Raw genomic sequence first — 16,302 nt, 5'->3', positions numbered from 1 at the left:
GAGTTTTCAATCAATTACATTTCAGTTATTTCAATTCTCAGACGTGTGTTTAAATTATCCCAGCTCTAATATATGTATTGTTGTAGTCATTTCTTTCCAGTCTTGTCAGGAGAACTGTCAGTTCACACCACTCAATCTTTCAGCAGAGCCACAATAGGGCAGATAACTTGGTTAGCTCGTAGCTATCAAGAACTCTGTTAACATCAATCAGTATTAAGAAAAGAGGAAAAATACGGATCGGTATCACTAGGAGATGGTTGAGAACTGAAGTACAAATCTGTTCAATTAGGCATGAAACTTATCACTGCATCTTCTCATGCATTTATCAAGTCAACACTTAACTACATTCTTCAGAGCATCTGCATGTAGCTTGCGCAAAGCTTTTAAAATCCTTTTCCCCCTCAATGGCTCACTGCACTTTATTGAAGTTAATATTTATAAAAGCGATTCAGAAGGAACACAAACATTTTTGTTTGCACCAGCTCTGTGGAAGAAGAGCACAAGATTCCTAAAGGAATTACAGAGCCTAAGAAACAAGTGGAGACTAAAAGGGCGAGCAGAGCAGCTGCGGGAAATCAACGCTTATGCTCCGTCTACCCGGCTTCCAATTGTGACCGGCTTCCAATTGTGACCACCTTCCGCTCGGCTATAGCGCAACACGTGGATGCGGATAAGGCCACGGCTGCTCTCATCACCCCGCCTGGCAGAGCCCCCCGACGACCGCTTCAGCCCCAAGCCGGGGAGGGGCAGCACCATGATTCTTCCCCCGCGCCCGCAGCCAGCGCGGAGAGGCGGCTCCCCGGGGTCCCCTTTTTTCTCTCCCGGGGTTTATTTTCCCACTCTGTACCGCCTCCGCCCCGGGGTTGCGTTGCGCTACGGGGCGCTGTGTGCGGCAGCCGCCCCGCGTTGAGCCCCGGGCAGTGGCCGGGAGCTGACTCCAGTGAGCGGGGATGTCGCACCCGGGTCGACAGCGACTCTGTGAGAATCATAAACCCAGCACAACACTGAGATGGGGATCGATGTGTTTTCTCTCCGACAAGCGGGCGCTCTGTACCCGCTCAGGAGAAACTGCACGGGAAGTTTGAAGCGGGCGGGAGGAGGGCAGCATCCCTTCTCCGAGCACTGCGCGCGGCTTCCACGCGTCCCGGCAACCTCCAGCTCCGCCACAGAGGCCGGCTCGGGGGAGGGCCGCGCGTCAGCAGCGGTGGGGCGGCGTCACAGAGCGCCCCGGGAGCGGCGGGCGGGGGTCCCGGGCGGGGCCGGCATCGCCGCGGCGGGCTGCGGCCGCGGTGGCGGCGGCGCGCCGCCTCGCCTCTCCTCGCTTCGCCTCGCCTGGCCGCTCGCCGCCGCGGAGGGGCGGCGCTGCCTCCCCGTACTCCCCCGCCCGGCGCCCCGCTCCGTCTCCGGGAAGGACGCGGGGAGCCCCTCGTTGCCCCTCGGCGCAGCGGCGGAGTTGAAGCCGGCGGCGGCAGATCGGTGCGATGCCGTGTTAGCCCCCGGAGGGAAGGAGCGAGAGTGGCCGGGGCTGCGGCTGGCACCATGGGCGCCGGGCTCGGGGGCGCGGCGGACGGACTCCCTGCGCGCTCCTAGTGAGCCCGGAGATGTGCCGGCGCCCGGGGGAAATATTTTGGAAATAGCACGGAGCGGTCCGAGGAGGACGAGCGGGGGCAGCCCGTTTCACCAGCTGAGAGGAGGTCGCCCGGCGGTCGTGTACTGGCAAGTAAGCGCTCCTTTTCTTTCTTTTATGCTTTTATATGTATATATATATATATTTTTCCCTGGCTTTTCCCCTGACTTCTTCCAGCTGTTGGTTGCCTGCGCCGGGTTTGGAGTTCAGTCTCCCGGCAGGCTGGGCTGGGCTGCAGGGGAGCGCGGTCCCGCATCCCAAAGGTACGCGCTGCGCCGCGGCGCTGGGGGAGCACTGGGTGCGGGGTGCCCGCGTACAGCTGCAACAAATGGTGACTTACAGGAATTAGTGTGAAATGCCTTTTCCTTTGTGCTGGGCTGTAACTCAATTGTAGGAGATTCGTAATTGCTTTCTGGCAGCGGCAGGCTGCGTGTGAGCATTTCAGACCCTGTCAGGGATTAAGATAGTGAAGCTGGAGTTTTGATTTTGATGCCTTTAACTTTCTGGTGTCCTACCTGGGGATTTCCTCTGAGGTGCTTTTGCTGCGAGGATATGGTTTACTCGATCTTGTTTGCTTGCTAGCTTTCACCCGTGGCTACCTATTATTGTATTTGGCAATGCCGTGAAACAGAAAGTTGACTGTGACATGTTCAGGATGCAGAGCATGGGCAGCAGGCAGGGGGCTAATTCTGCTCCTGGAGGAACTCCACAGGAACAGGCCCATGAGTCTGTGATCTCCTGCTAAAACCTCAAAGAGCTCTGAACAGACCTGTCACGCTGCAGAGGACAAACCCTCCTGTTCACTGTTCAGCACAGATAGTGTTTAAGCTAACAGCCTGTATTCCCCTATCTACAAAGCACCTGCCTGTGGATTGCAGGGAATAGAGAAATGATTCCTGTGCCAGTTTGGGAGCAGACAGAACTTCAGACTGTGTTTAATTAAGTTTGCTGGTATTGATTTCTTTAGCATCTTCTTTCTGAGCCTGAAAACTACAATTCTGTACAGTGACCTTGATGCACGTTCTGTTCGAACACAGGAGCATCACAGAATAAAAGCAGTTATACAGATTTATAGTTCAGCTCTGACACTTCACTAAGAGCTCTGGCAGTGTTCAACTGAACACAGTAGTTTCAGCAGAGGTACTGGTCATGGTGTGTGTACAGGCTTGGAGAAATAGCTCACTCACAGGGATGAAATAAGTTACGATCTTAGAAGCTCTTGTAGAAATGTCAGCATGCATGAAACATCTGAGGAGTTTGGGATATTTCTTTTTCTAATCAGGGAGATCTGTAGCAAGATGTTTGGGGGCAGTCTTGGAGCTCTTCAAGTTAAGGCACATTGCTTTGCTGACAGGAGCAGATCTTCTAATGGGCTGCAACAGATGTTTTACATAGATAGTTAGCAAATCTAACTGGATTAAAAGCTGTTGACTTGCCAGTAACTAACTTGAGTTTAAAGCAGAAAGATAAAGTAAGCCTTTCCTGTAACTGGACAAAGCTCTCTGTGGGTTATAAGGCAGAGGGGAATGTCATTTGTTTCAGTGCAATTTCAGGATAGCTTTCCTGTGGTTTGTATTTCTAACTGCCTGGAGATACAGTGAAACACAATTAGAATAAGTGTTGAAAGATATTGGGACACGAATCAATCCATTACTTTAAACAGCTTCTGCGTCATATCAACAAAGAACAGTTTTTGACTAAGTGCTCCTCTGGTTTTGTTGTAGTAATTCCTTCCTCTGTTGCAGAGTGGCAGGCTTTCACTAGGCATGTGCAAGGGAGAACACGAAACAGTGAAGAATGCACTGATCTGAATTAATTTGGGCTATGTAGTGTAGTGGCGATTTCCACAATTAATATAATTAACTGCTTATAGTTGATTCTATAAATAAGTGGGTTTTAAAAATAGCGTCAGCTTTGTCACTCCTGATACAAATTATGGAGCTCTTTTATTTCTTTTCAGTTCTTCAAATTAATCAAACGCTATACTCGTTCTTTTCCTCAAGAGGAAGAAAACATAATTTACTGATATATCATTTGGCTTTTGCAGTATCTTGCCCAATAGCTATGAGATGATCTAATGAAGGTCCTCATCACTGAATTAAAGAACATACTGCTCTAGACTTTCACTAACAGAGAAATTATTGTTACATGGCTGAAGAAGCAAGTTTTCACAGAATCTAGTAGAAAAAGGAAACCTTTCTTTTTCTGTTGGGGACTTGAAAGAGGGAAGGTAGGACATGAAGTCTTTAAGGATAAAATTACAAAGCAATGACTTCTAAGATACTGATCAAAACCCTTTATCTTCAGATATTTTCTTTATCTTTGATCTGGAACTTTTCCACATACTTCAGTTTAAATTATGTGTAGTTCTTAATTTTAAAAACTAGAGAATGTCAATTGTACCATTTACTGTAAAGCTCTTCAAGCCTTCTCTCTAATGTGCTTTATCACAGTTTGCTTGTACCTTTTTCAATTACAGATTTCCAAAGTACAGCACATTCAACTTTATGGCAGGCATTTTTATTATAATGTTATACAGATCTTTTTAATAGAGAAGATATTGACTTGATTCTGAGATTTCAGGTTAAGATATTACAGTTCTTTCCTGATTTTTTTTTTCCCCCTATATTTGCTCAGATGTGCTGTTTGGCTTGTCACGCATAACTTGCATCAACTGACAGAAAGCCCTGTAAGCAAAATTAAACATTATCAACAGTTCAGTAAGGTTTTGCTTGTCAGTCCAACCCAGATGAGTATGTTTTTTCTGTGATTCTTAAATATATAAATATATATATACTTATAGTTTCTTCTCAGTTCTTCACTCTGTATTTCTCAGATAAGCACCATTTCTTCATGCTTGTAACTTAGCATTGGTCCTTGTGTCTGAGCCACCATGAACACTGTCAGTATTCCTTACCAATAGTCATCTCTAGGTTTGCTTGCATACATTGTTAAAAAGGTAAGGAGTTGTAGCAAAAAAAATGTCAGGTGGGTTTAGCATTCACTCTTTCATGGCCCTTCTCATGGCTGTTCTTTTGGTTCAGGTTTCCAGCAAGAGACCTGAATGTGGGTGCGTTGAATCCCAGTTTAAGTCTGCTGCATCAACATGTTCCTCTGACAGTCTGCTGTGACATTGGCTCAGCATGACTACACAGCTGACCTTCTGTATTTACCTTGAATTTTACCTACCACAACTGGAGGAGTCTGAAAGTCTTTTTGCCATTGCAGCTAACCTGATTTTTCTGCATTCCTGTTGCAGATTAGAGAAAGGAGAGAAAGCACACATTAAGAAAAAAAGAACAGATTATACCTCAAATGTACTGCTCTAATCTACACCAGGGGATGCAGTGGAGACACTGTTAGTGACATTTACACATATGGTCATTTTCTAAAGGGAAGGACCTGTCCATCTTCAGAGGCTGATATAATAGGTGACAGTATCTACTCACTACAAAGTAGAGGAGCTATGTAATAAGGAAGCAAAGCTTTTCTTCATTGTGCACTTCTGATATGGTTGTCACTGTCATTTGCTACTATGAGTTTTATCTTCAGTAATTAGCAGAAGCTGGCCAAAAGGGTTGGCAGAGAGATGTGTAATGAATTTAGAGGAACAGAAGCTAAGGGCTGGATTTTTTCTTGAGGACTTTCTGTTTTTGATTTATTAAGTAAATATTTTTGCCCTCAGAATGAATTTGGATGTTCTCAGGTTGGAACAAGACTTGAGGTAGAGTTCATCTCTGACAATGGTGCTTGCAGGATTTATTTTAGTGGCCACTGCAATTCCTGTGTGAGATGTGGTTGAGGTTAAGGGCTGTGAAGGAGCTTACAGTTTCAGTTACCATGTATTCAACTGATTGTTGTCAATTGATAATTCTGCAGGTAGTTATAATCTAGACCTAATCTCAAAATGACTGAATTTATTTATTTATTTATTTATTTAATGTATTTGCTTCTTGCTCTTAGGTTTGAGTGTTTCTTGCCAGGTCTGATGAAAAACAAGCATGGGAAAGTCATCATCAACATTTGTTTTTCTTTCTGTCAGAAATTAAAGGAACGTTCAAATCTTCCTGTACAAATGATAGGAACTTGTCCTGCTCTTTAGTATAAACATTATTTCAATATTTTTTATTGAACTTAGTGTAAAATGCTCAGTGATTTCAACAGGAATAATGCCATCTTATTGAAACTCTTATCAGATTTTGATATTCATCCATCATATAGTCATTATCACTGGCCTTACTATAAAAATATGGATTCTTAATTGCATAATTGTTTCTGAAATTTTTTTTGTAAAATGCTTTGTTGTTTCTAAATGTATCGTCATTCAGAATTATGTGAGATAGCTTTTTCTAGTCATCTACATGGCAAAATGTTTTGATTGACTATTTTAACAGTTGTGAATAATGAACTGTATGTTTCAGCTTCTGCAACACAAATGGGCATTGATTTTCTTGGCTTGCTTTTGACCTCTAAAGAAGTAAAGCAATTAGAATTATGTTTGCATCTCTTCTCTCTCTCTTATCATTTCATATATATTATAAACAGACTTTGAGAACTGATGTACATTAATCAGATTTTTTTTTATTTTTTTGGAGTGAAAAAGGCTGCGAAAATCAATGGCCCTGCATTTGTCTTGTAGCTTTAGATTTCATCACACACAGCTGTCTGCCTGTGTGCATTATCAGTTGGTATCACAGCTGAATGTTCCTAAATGCAGCAGAATTCACAACCAGCTCTTTCTACACCTGTTTTAACCAGTTATTAAGTGGCAAACATTTATGAGGCAATATATAGAGGGTCGATCCATGCAGAGCGCTTCTTGTTATGTAGTAAAATACACACCAGCGCGTGCTCTGAGCACTTCATTGGGGATAGATTTATGAATAGCAATCAGTGTCAGGCCTATGGGTTTTAAAAACTGGAGTGTCTTCACTCTAATTCTTTATTTTTCTCTTTTTATGAAACAACTTTATGAACACAGAGGGTAATATACAATAAAAAGAAGTCTTTTCAAAATCACCGTTAGGCTTTAATAATGAGGAATAGATTTAAAAGCAAAGTGGTGCTGTAGTTCCAAGAAACTGGAGTGGTTAATGCACTATGAATATGGCGTGATTGGCTGCTGTCAGGGGCACAGTTAGTAGCAGGGTTCCCCTGTTGGCAAAATAAACATCTCTATTAATATAAATGCAAAAATTACTGCACTGCCTTTTCAGTTGAAGCAGTCTCTTAGTAAAATACAGTGACATATGTGAAATATACATATATATATATATATAATTTTCTTGCAAAAGCTTACTGGTAGACATTTCTAAGGAAAATATATAGGCAATGTATATAGAAATATGACAGCACCTGAAGATTATCACCTTTCATTTTTCTTTAAGTCACTGAAATTAGGAAAAACATTCCTGAATAATTGAATGCACAAATATACCATGCCGTTAGTCTTTCAGCTAGTTAATTCTTAAGCATCTGTAGTAAAGGCTTATAACATGCTTCTTTTCACAAGTTACTGTTTTAAGTAATTAGAAGTTTGTCTAGTCTATTTGCTTGAGATGTCTTAATTAAGTTTATCTAAATTTCATGTTATTAATCTGTTTTATGAAGCAACTTCCATTTTTACTGTATTCAATAGCTTTCACCTGAGATGATGCTAATCTCACTGATCAGTTATTATACATTCTTTGTGTTGTATTACTATGTTCCCAATGCCATTTATGTAGCTGTTTTTTGTTTTGTTTTGTTTGTTTTTGCAATGTTTTCTTGTGGTTTGTGGTTTTTGGTTTTCAGGAAAAGCTTTATTTTTTTTGAGACTGCATTCACTGCATCCTTTGATTAATGGAGAAACCCAGTTGTTAGTGGTGATTAGATATTCCCATTTATCATGGTGCTCATATGCAACATGCTCTTTTATGTACCTTTTAATATTATTTTTTTTTTAACATCTTCATAATGAGATTACAATATTTTTTTCCTGAAACTAGAATTTCATGGTTAATGATCTGTGTTTCTTATTCACTTCATATAGTACAGTTTGCGTCCCACATTGTTTTCTCAAGCCCAAGATTCTGTAGATTTTTGTGCTTTGCTTCTGTGTGTTTATATACAATTGTTTATTAATATTTATATGCTATTCTTTGTGTACTGTGTGTTTACAGGATTGCTCCCAAGGCCTTTCCTCTTTGAAATCTGATTTTATTTTGGCTTGTATAATAGCTCTTCACAATTAGCTGCAGTTGCCTAACCTCAGCAAAGCCATGTTTTTTTTTGTGGAAAAGCATTTTGGGAAATGGGAAAACAAGAAATGCTGGGGATTGGTTCTCTTTGGGAAATTCTAAAAGCACAATCCAGCACCTACAGAAATTAGTTGGGATCTTCTTTCTCTTAAATTAGTACATTATATGCAGTTTTCTTAATATATTTTAATTTATTTATTTATTCAAATAACTTCTTTATTTTCACGCTTCATTCTGAGCTCTTCTGTCCTGCCACACCTCTTCCTGGTCCCCCCTCCCTAAGGAAATAATGACGTAAAGATGAGTTTTGGAAGAGGTTCTGTGACACTGTAGGCCTTATTACATCAGACTTGCAGGAACTAAATATGCTTCCTGGTCCAGTCTTGTTCTATTGTCTCTAGAGAAAACTGCTAATGTACCGAACATCATAATCTTAAAATAATTGATGTACAACTATTGCTTTTACCATGCATAAGATGGGAAATTCTGTAAAGCAAGATACTAACATGGAGATTGGCAGATATGTTTAGTTATGAGAAAGGTCTGTCAGTCAGAGACATGTTATGCTAGAAAGGTTGTGGATGCCCATCCCTGGTGGTGTTCAAGGCTGGTTGGATGTGGCCCTGGGCATCCTGGTCTAGTATTACATGTGGAGGTTGATGGGTTGATGGCCCTGCCTGTGGTGGTGTGTGTGTGTGGGGGGGGGGGGGGGGGGGGGGGGAGATTTGTGATCCTTGACATCCCTTCCAACCCGGGCCATTCTGTGATTCTGTATGCAGAGTCCTCAGATTCCTGATTGACAGGGATGGGGGTGATAGTAAAACTCAGGAAATGTTTTAAATATTAAGGGATCCCATCCCTGAATACTTTTTTAAAGGGAATCTGATCTAGTGAGATGGAATGGCCAATGTTGTAGGAGAACATTCTATTCCAGAAAAGTCATCTGGCAAAAGTGTGAACCTTCAGTCCCTCAGCTGCTGGATCTGGTGCCTGATGTGTTTGCAAGAACCTATGGGATATGGGTATGTCCTGGGTTCAGCTGGTTAAGAGCAGGCTGAAGTGCTGGTTGTCGCTGAGTGATGAGAGGACAGCTGTGCTGGCACAGCTGCTGCCGTGATGATGGGAGTAGGGGTGAGGTGGGGTTGGTACTGGTGCCAGAATGAGGCTGGGGTTGTTTTGTATCATGTGGCACCATGCAGAGGGATGTGAAGCTGTAGGTTGGATGGGACCTGATTGCTACATGGGGTGCTGTGTGCTGGTCAGTGAGGTGAGTCCTTGTGGATATCCATGTTACACTTGGCTTTGTAAACAGCTTTTGTCTCAGCCTGCTAGTTCTATTTTCTTTCCAGTTCTCTCTCCCATCCCACTTTGGGGCAGTGTGAACAGCTGCATAGTGTTCAGCTGCTGACAGGTTCTTGGGGCAGTGGAGAAGTACTTTGGGGGTGAAGTAGGAGCTCACACAACATTTTTTACTAGTTCTTTATTTCAGCCTCAAGAATCCAGTGGTTTCAAGTAATTCTGTGTAGTTAGATGTTCTGACTCGAGTGATCTGGACAAGCAGCCGAGAAGCTTTTAGGTCCGTGAGAATAAGTTTGGGGAAGTTATACCTTGGTACAGCTCCTACTAGGAGTGTCTTTTGATGGCCTTGCCCAGTGTTCATTTGCAGAAGTTGTTTAAATTCTTAAACGTTATGAAAAGACATGATGCCTGCCCTTCCTAAAGAGAAAATATAGCAGAGAAGAATCAGTTTTGCTTCCTAGTGACTAACAGTAGGGAAAGTTTAAGACCCAGTGTGAAGTGCTGCATGAGAATACCCACAGGCTGTGTGTGCCCTGAGTACTGAAGGGGTAAGCTATAGTAAACTATTGCCATAGGAAATCATAGTCAGGAACTTACCCTTTTATGCAGGTGAATGTATCTATATGTGGTTTCTTAGGAGAATGAGGTGTGATACAGCTACTGACCTTAGAGGTTATAAATGTTCATGCAGGGAGAAATTATATCTTTAATGGGAATTACTCACCCGAGATGTCCTTACCATGGTGACATCAGTGGTAGAGCCAGGAGCTATTCTTGAAATTTCAATGCTAAAATCCTAGAAAAATCTATATACTTCCTTCCCCTAATTCTTTCTTTAGGGAAACAATTCAAATGTAGCATTTCTGTACATAAACAAAATGTTTACCAAAAGCAGCAGAAACTTTTAATGACTTCTGATTACAAAGGGCATTAGTAATGGCTATTCAGCAGATAGAATGACAAACACTAAGTGCTATAATGGGCTGCTAAGCTGCAGTGTAGCTGTTCATTAGGAAGAAGGATAGGAATGATAGCAGGCATTTTAAGGGTACAGATAGGGAACTTTGATGCTTTTCACTATGGAGTTTTTTTTTTTTTTTTTTTTTTTTTTTTTTTTTTTTTTTTTTCCCCACCTTTTATTCATAGGAGTCTAAAATGACAAAACACTTCCCCTATTTACTACATAGTAGAACTGACCACCATGTGTATGCAGCAGTAAGCCTTCTGTACAGTTCTTTAGTGGCTATAGGACTGTACGCCTGATACTGTCAGTAACTGGGGTAGTAAATATCTAAGCCGACTAGAAGAAAGATGTAGAGAAATGCAGTGGGCGTGCTTTTTCAATTCTTTATGCTGTGATGGAGAGAAGATATATATATGACCCTTGAAAAGTGGAAAAGGAGAATAGTTGAGGTTTTTATACAAAGCAGACAAAGAACTGTTAGAAGCAAGATGTTTGATGAGAGAGCTGCTGCTGGGGTTCTTGAGGGGAAAGTCGTGCTTCACATGATTGCACTTGTTCAGTAATTGAAATATGTCCTTGAATTATGGACCTGCTACTCATGAGAAGGAGGCTTGTTGAAAGTGTTTTCTCTGTCTATCTGAGAAATGTCTAGGAAACTCTGCAGCTGTGTCACTGTTTTCTGAAAGTCCCATGAGTTCCCCATGTTTAAGGCAGGACCTCATTTGCAGAAATTCAGTTGCATCCTCAGACAGCTCCTACAGGTCAATTTGAGGATGCAGTTGGGATGCTCTGATTCTTAAGGCTGTCTGAAATTGATGTCATTGTGCACTAGGAGCAATATAAAAATTTCTAAGAGATTGTTTCATGGTAGGAGAGATGTAGAAATCATCTGGATTGCTTTTCCTTTTTGCCCTGTCATACATGTATATCTATGTGGAAAGACAGTTTAGGAAAGACATGGAGGTGCTGGAGCAGGTCCAGAGAAGGGCAACGAGGCTTGTGAAGGGCTTGGAGAATCAGCCCTATGAGGAGAGGCTAAGGAAGCTGGGGCTGTTTAGTCTGTGGAAAAGGAGGCTGAGGGGAGACCTTATCGCCCTCTTCCAGTACCTGAAAGGTGCTTACAGTGAGAGTGGGGCAAGTCTCTTCTCACTAGTGTCAAATGACAGGACGAGGGGAAATGGCCTCAAGTTGCGCCAGGGCAAGTTCAGGTTGGATATTAGGAAGAACTTCTTTACAGAAAGGGTAGTTAAGTACTGGAATAGGCTCCCCAGGGAGGTGATTGAATCGCCATCCCTGGATGTGTTTAAGAGCTGTATGGATGTGGTACTCAGGGATATGATTTAGTGCAGGGCTTTTAGAATTAGGGTACTGGTTAGGCTGCGGTTGGACTTGATGATCTTCAAGGTCTTTTCCAATCTGCGTAATTCTATGATTCTATGTGATCTGGCTCAAGACAAATAGGGCTTTGGGTGTGTGCTTATTTTTACAATAGACTCTAAAATATTTTACCGGGATTAAGCAGAGTTAAGAATCTCATTTCACAATTCTGATTTTCTTCAAAAAAATTGGCTAGGCAATTGGCTGGAAATATGGCTGGAACAGATAGCTGGAACCACCTCTAAACACAACTGTAAAAGTGTGAAATTATGATTGTTTCCTTTTTAAATATTAACTACTTTTGACACTGTGGATGAGAAGGCTGCTTTTGTGGGTCAGGTGTCAATATTACTACAGTCATAAAGTGATGCACAAGATTAACATACATTCTTCATTTTATGTCAGCAGAGCCATCATCTCTGGGTGGTGAAAAACATTTTAAATCTTTCTACATACTTAATTTCTCTGCACACATTTAAAGAGCAAAAAAACTGCATGCTGTACTTACTTGGAGTTACAACTAACTATTCTGCATTTTTTTAATGGCATGTAAATAGTTGGAGATGCTACTGCTTTATTTTTAAAACATGCAAATATGCACTTGTTGTAGTAATCTCTATTTGAGTGTAAGCCCTGTGTGCATTTGAAACTTGTGGCTTTGTCCCAAACACTCATCTGTTTATTCATAAAAGCATTTTGCTAATTTAAGAAGCAGGTACAATTACGTAAATAGTCTTTTAAGTAAAAGGTGTTTTTTACATTATCTGACTGGAGTACTCTTGTATTTAAAAAATATGAGAAACAGTGGAAAATATGCTTTTAAATACCACAGAGAAATGTTAGGTAACGAAATTATGGTCTCTTCCACAAAGTTCTTATATACACAGCGTTAGGGCACTTTCAGGATGCTGATAAGGGGTGTTGTCTGACGTTTGTGTGTGTTTTTGACTATGCAGACAAATCCAGGGAGCACACATGCAAGATGCTGTACATTGGGAATAACACAATATACTAATAGCACTTATCTGTGCATCCTTTGATTTAGGATATGTGTTGCTGTAGAGTCTGCATCCAGATGATATGTTTAGGGTGATGTATTGTTTAAAATTGTAAAATAAAGGAAAGCAAAAAATCAGTGAAGAAATATAATTACTGTAGGCGGAATAATAGATCAGCATGCTACACAGCTGTAGGCTGGCTAGGGGATCTGGCTTAGCCAGGTCCTTATTCACTAATACATGGAAAAGATACTCCATGATGTACTGAATAAAGCTAATTCAGAAGGGACAGTTTTCTTCTTATTTGTCCCACTACTATTCCTGTACCTCAATACCTCAGGATAATTTAAAACTCTTGGCCTGCAATCTCTGGATCTAGCATTTAAATATTCACAGTAATGCCATATGATACTGTCTCTAGTGATATCTTTTTAGTGTGGACTGATTGCGAATAGGCAATTGACTGAATATTTGTCTTTCAGCTCCAGTAACGCTTTTTTCTTTTGGTGTGTTTTCTTATGATCCTACTTCCCAGACTGTGAAAATTCATATTTTAAGTAAATAATGATTCTTTTTAATCTGTCTATATTGCGTTATTTGTACAGTGTTCTTTAGTAGAGTCCAGAAATGAAAAGAGCCAGAATTAGCTCTTATGGCTGAGTCTGGGCTCCAGGAAACAGCCTCTTTATTTGATGAAAATGGAGGTTTTTATGAGTTATGAAATATAAAGGCATTTTTAAGTGGTAAACTTGTTGCTGTGTATGCAGCAGATATATAGATAAAAGGATGCTGCTTCTCCTAATCAGAAGGCTCTGTAGTTGCTGTAAGGAGACTGCATGTTGCTCTGTATATACAGAAGTGGTTCTTGGGATAATCTTCATCACAGCTTTTGTGAGCTTGCTTAGAAGGAGAGTGCAGATGTTTTGTCAGAGCATGGCAGGCATGACTTGTGACTGAATCAGTTCTGTCTACCTCAGCCACTGAGAGGATGTTCTTCTACAGCAAGCTCAGTCTTCATCATTCGGGGAAGTCTTTGATTTACTGATACGTATTAGGCAGCTTCTGAAGTGTGAAGCGATTTATCTGGCAGTCCCTTCCATCTGAGTAGCCACCTGCTGTCTGGGGCTTTGCTGGGGAGCTCCTGTTAAAAGAAAGTAGATGATGCATATCAGAGATTTCTGCAGTGACATCCTTGTTATTTACAAAGATATGGTATTTCCTCTTAGGTGTCAGTGAAAGTGCTGCAGATAGTTGCTTGTAGCAGTAACCCTCTTGTTGCCTTGCAGGGAATATTGGGCCACGTACGGTTCTGTTTTTTTCTCACAGGCATGATTGATGCAGTGTTTCTTCTTACCAGAGGATAGTGAAGCTTTGGCACAAGCTGCCTGTAGAAGCTGTGGATGTCCTGTCCATGGAGGTGTTCATGGCCAGGTTGGATGGGACCCTGGGGAGCCCAATAGGGTGGGTGGCAGCCCTGCCTGCAGCAAGAGGTTGGAGCATGATGATTTGTAAGATGTCTTCCAATTCAAGCCACTTTATGATTCTGTGATTACCTTCCTTGTTAGATGTTGTGGTCTTCAGCTCCCATGTTTTCAGATAGCCAGCAGGAGATTCTTTCTTGCTCTCTTCTTGGATTGTAGAAGCTGCTTATAGGAGAATATGCAGTTAGTCTTGCATATTTCTGCGAGTTACGTTATCTTCAGTGTAAAAATCCTTTAACAGCAGTGTTAGGATCATAACAGAGGTATAAAATTAATTTGAAGTAGAAATAGTAAGTGCTTGAAATGGAGAATGTTTCTTTATTGTTCACATGGAAAGTAGTGAGCACAGATGGCACATCTTTTAATGAGGTACAAGGTGCCATCACGATAGAAGTGAAAGCAACTTTAGTTAAAAAGACTTGGCAACTTGTCTTAAAACTAAAGGCGTAATGTTTGTTTCTGTGACGGGTTAAAGATGCATCTATGCAGAGAATAGTTGTCTTAAATTGTATATATATTACTCTTAAACTGTCAGGATGTTGAATTTTTGCTTTTCAGCCAATTTTTATTTACTTATTTATTTATTTTTCCTCAAAGGGATGATGACATAAATAATTTGAGTGCAGGTCACGTTTAGCTTTTTTTTTTTTTTTTTTTTTTTTTTTTTTTTTTTTTTTTTTTTTTTGAGGATGATTGATCCTTAGTTCAGTATTTATATTATGATTTGCCGGTATGTTTAAATGTGATATACTGAATACCTTTACCAACCTAGGTAGTACTGGGATTTAGAAAACTGTACTAAATCCAGTTTTGATATCGACAATGGCCAAATTACTGAACTGGATGTTCCTGTGGCTTCTCTTATATAATGTGCATAGTTTTGTTTTTCATGCCGTGTACTGAGGCCTAGTCACAGTCATTGCTGGGGGTCATCTTCCAGGCTTGTTATTCTGACTGCATTGTCCTTCTCATGCCTTTTGTGTTTCTCCTTCCTCACATCAAGTTGAAGAACACTATTTTCAGTGGTTTTGCTTAGTAAAGATGTTTATTAGGTTCTGTACTTAGCAGCTTACTGAGATTTTCATTGCTGCCACCCATCCACTACCATCTTGGTTGCCTCTTCTTCCCTTGAAATTTCTGTAAAACATACTTTTGTCTCAAATGAAAGTAAAAATGTCCTACTTAAAACTTGCTTGTCTACTTTTATAACCTTCAATTGTTGACTAACTTAACTTTCATCTGGAGCTGATTTCTAGCCTAAATGAGAACTTTTGTTCAGTGGTTCATTTTGAATATTTTTATATAACTATGTGAGATCTCAGCATCTCCTTTTTGAGTGACTGAAATTTTGTTCCTTGCTGTTTTTCTCCTCTTACTGCAGTGATAGAATCTACCTAACATATGCTCTTTAGTATTAAAACGTCCTATCGTAGAGCATAAAAATAATATTTTTTTCTTTTAATAGTGACACTTGCATATTTAATTAATAGTTAATACCCATTCATTTAGTGAAATTCTGGAGGCTGCTTGAAGTGAATATTTCTAGACATCTGCCTTGAGGCAGTGCATAGCAGACAAGGACAGATTACCTAGAAATTCACTTCCAGCTTGACAAAACTTCCTTGCTTTTGTTCATGTTCTTCAGCATTTCATGGTAGTCATGACAGTGGTTAATGTTAAAATTTCTTGGACTTAAACCCATTGAATTTAGTTTAAAAATACAACAAAAGGACATAAACAGCTTGAACAACAAAAATTTCACACAGCTGTTTGACCTCTGTATTCGCTATTTGCTGTAGGGAATTAAAAAATAAGCAGTGAAGGAGTGAAGGGAAATGCTACTCTTGTAACAAGGCCTCTGGCCAGCACAGACTTCGAGATCATGCACCCTCATGCAATGTGAACTGCCTTACTGATAGTTACAGCTTTAGGTGGAATGTATTTTTCTTTTTCCTGCTGGTGTGTAGCATTTTGAGGGATTGTTACTAGTTTATGGAAATGAAATCATTGCTTATGAGAATCAGATGCTTTGATAACAACCAGAATGAGGCTAGGATGAATACACCATCTCACTAAGTATTCATGTTTTGGCAAGGCTTCTAATATACTGGGCACGTGTGTGTAGAAGTCAGTGACACTGTATAAGTAATGCTGTAGTAGCAGCATAGGAGTCATCCCCTTAAAACAGGGAGAGGAGCTGGCAATTGTGATCTTCTTGACTGGTTCTGCAGTGGAAACCAGCCAGCAAGTGCATTAGTCACTGATGTGAGATATTAAACAACTTACAACTTACCATTTGCCTTCCTTGCATACAGTG

At 40.8% G+C, this 16,302-nt stretch overlaps 1 protein-coding gene across 3 annotated transcripts in view; it reads left to right on the top strand.

Moving 5' to 3' along the window:
* The first annotated feature begins 1,387 nt into the window (after positions 1–1,387).
* SNTG1 (syntrophin gamma 1) overlaps positions 1,388–16,302 on the top strand; it is a 301,816-nt gene continuing 286,901 nt past the window's right edge. For 2 of the 3 annotated variants that reach the window (XM_072328348.1, XM_072328349.1), the window contains exon 1: positions 1,581–1,720. The gene's annotated coding sequence lies outside the window, so the exon portion shown is untranslated. Of the gene's footprint in view, positions 1,721–16,302 lie in introns of all 3 variants that reach the window. The other variant, XM_072328347.1, reaches the window with a different exon arrangement.

Source organism: Excalfactoria chinensis, chromosome 2, assembly GCF_039878825.1.
Source record: "Excalfactoria chinensis isolate bCotChi1 chromosome 2, bCotChi1.hap2, whole genome shotgun sequence".
NCBI classification, from domain to species: domain Eukaryota; kingdom Metazoa; phylum Chordata; class Aves; order Galliformes; family Phasianidae; genus Excalfactoria; species Excalfactoria chinensis.
Note: the sequence above shows the minus strand (reverse complement) of the source record. Positions and strands in the feature narration are given on the sequence as shown.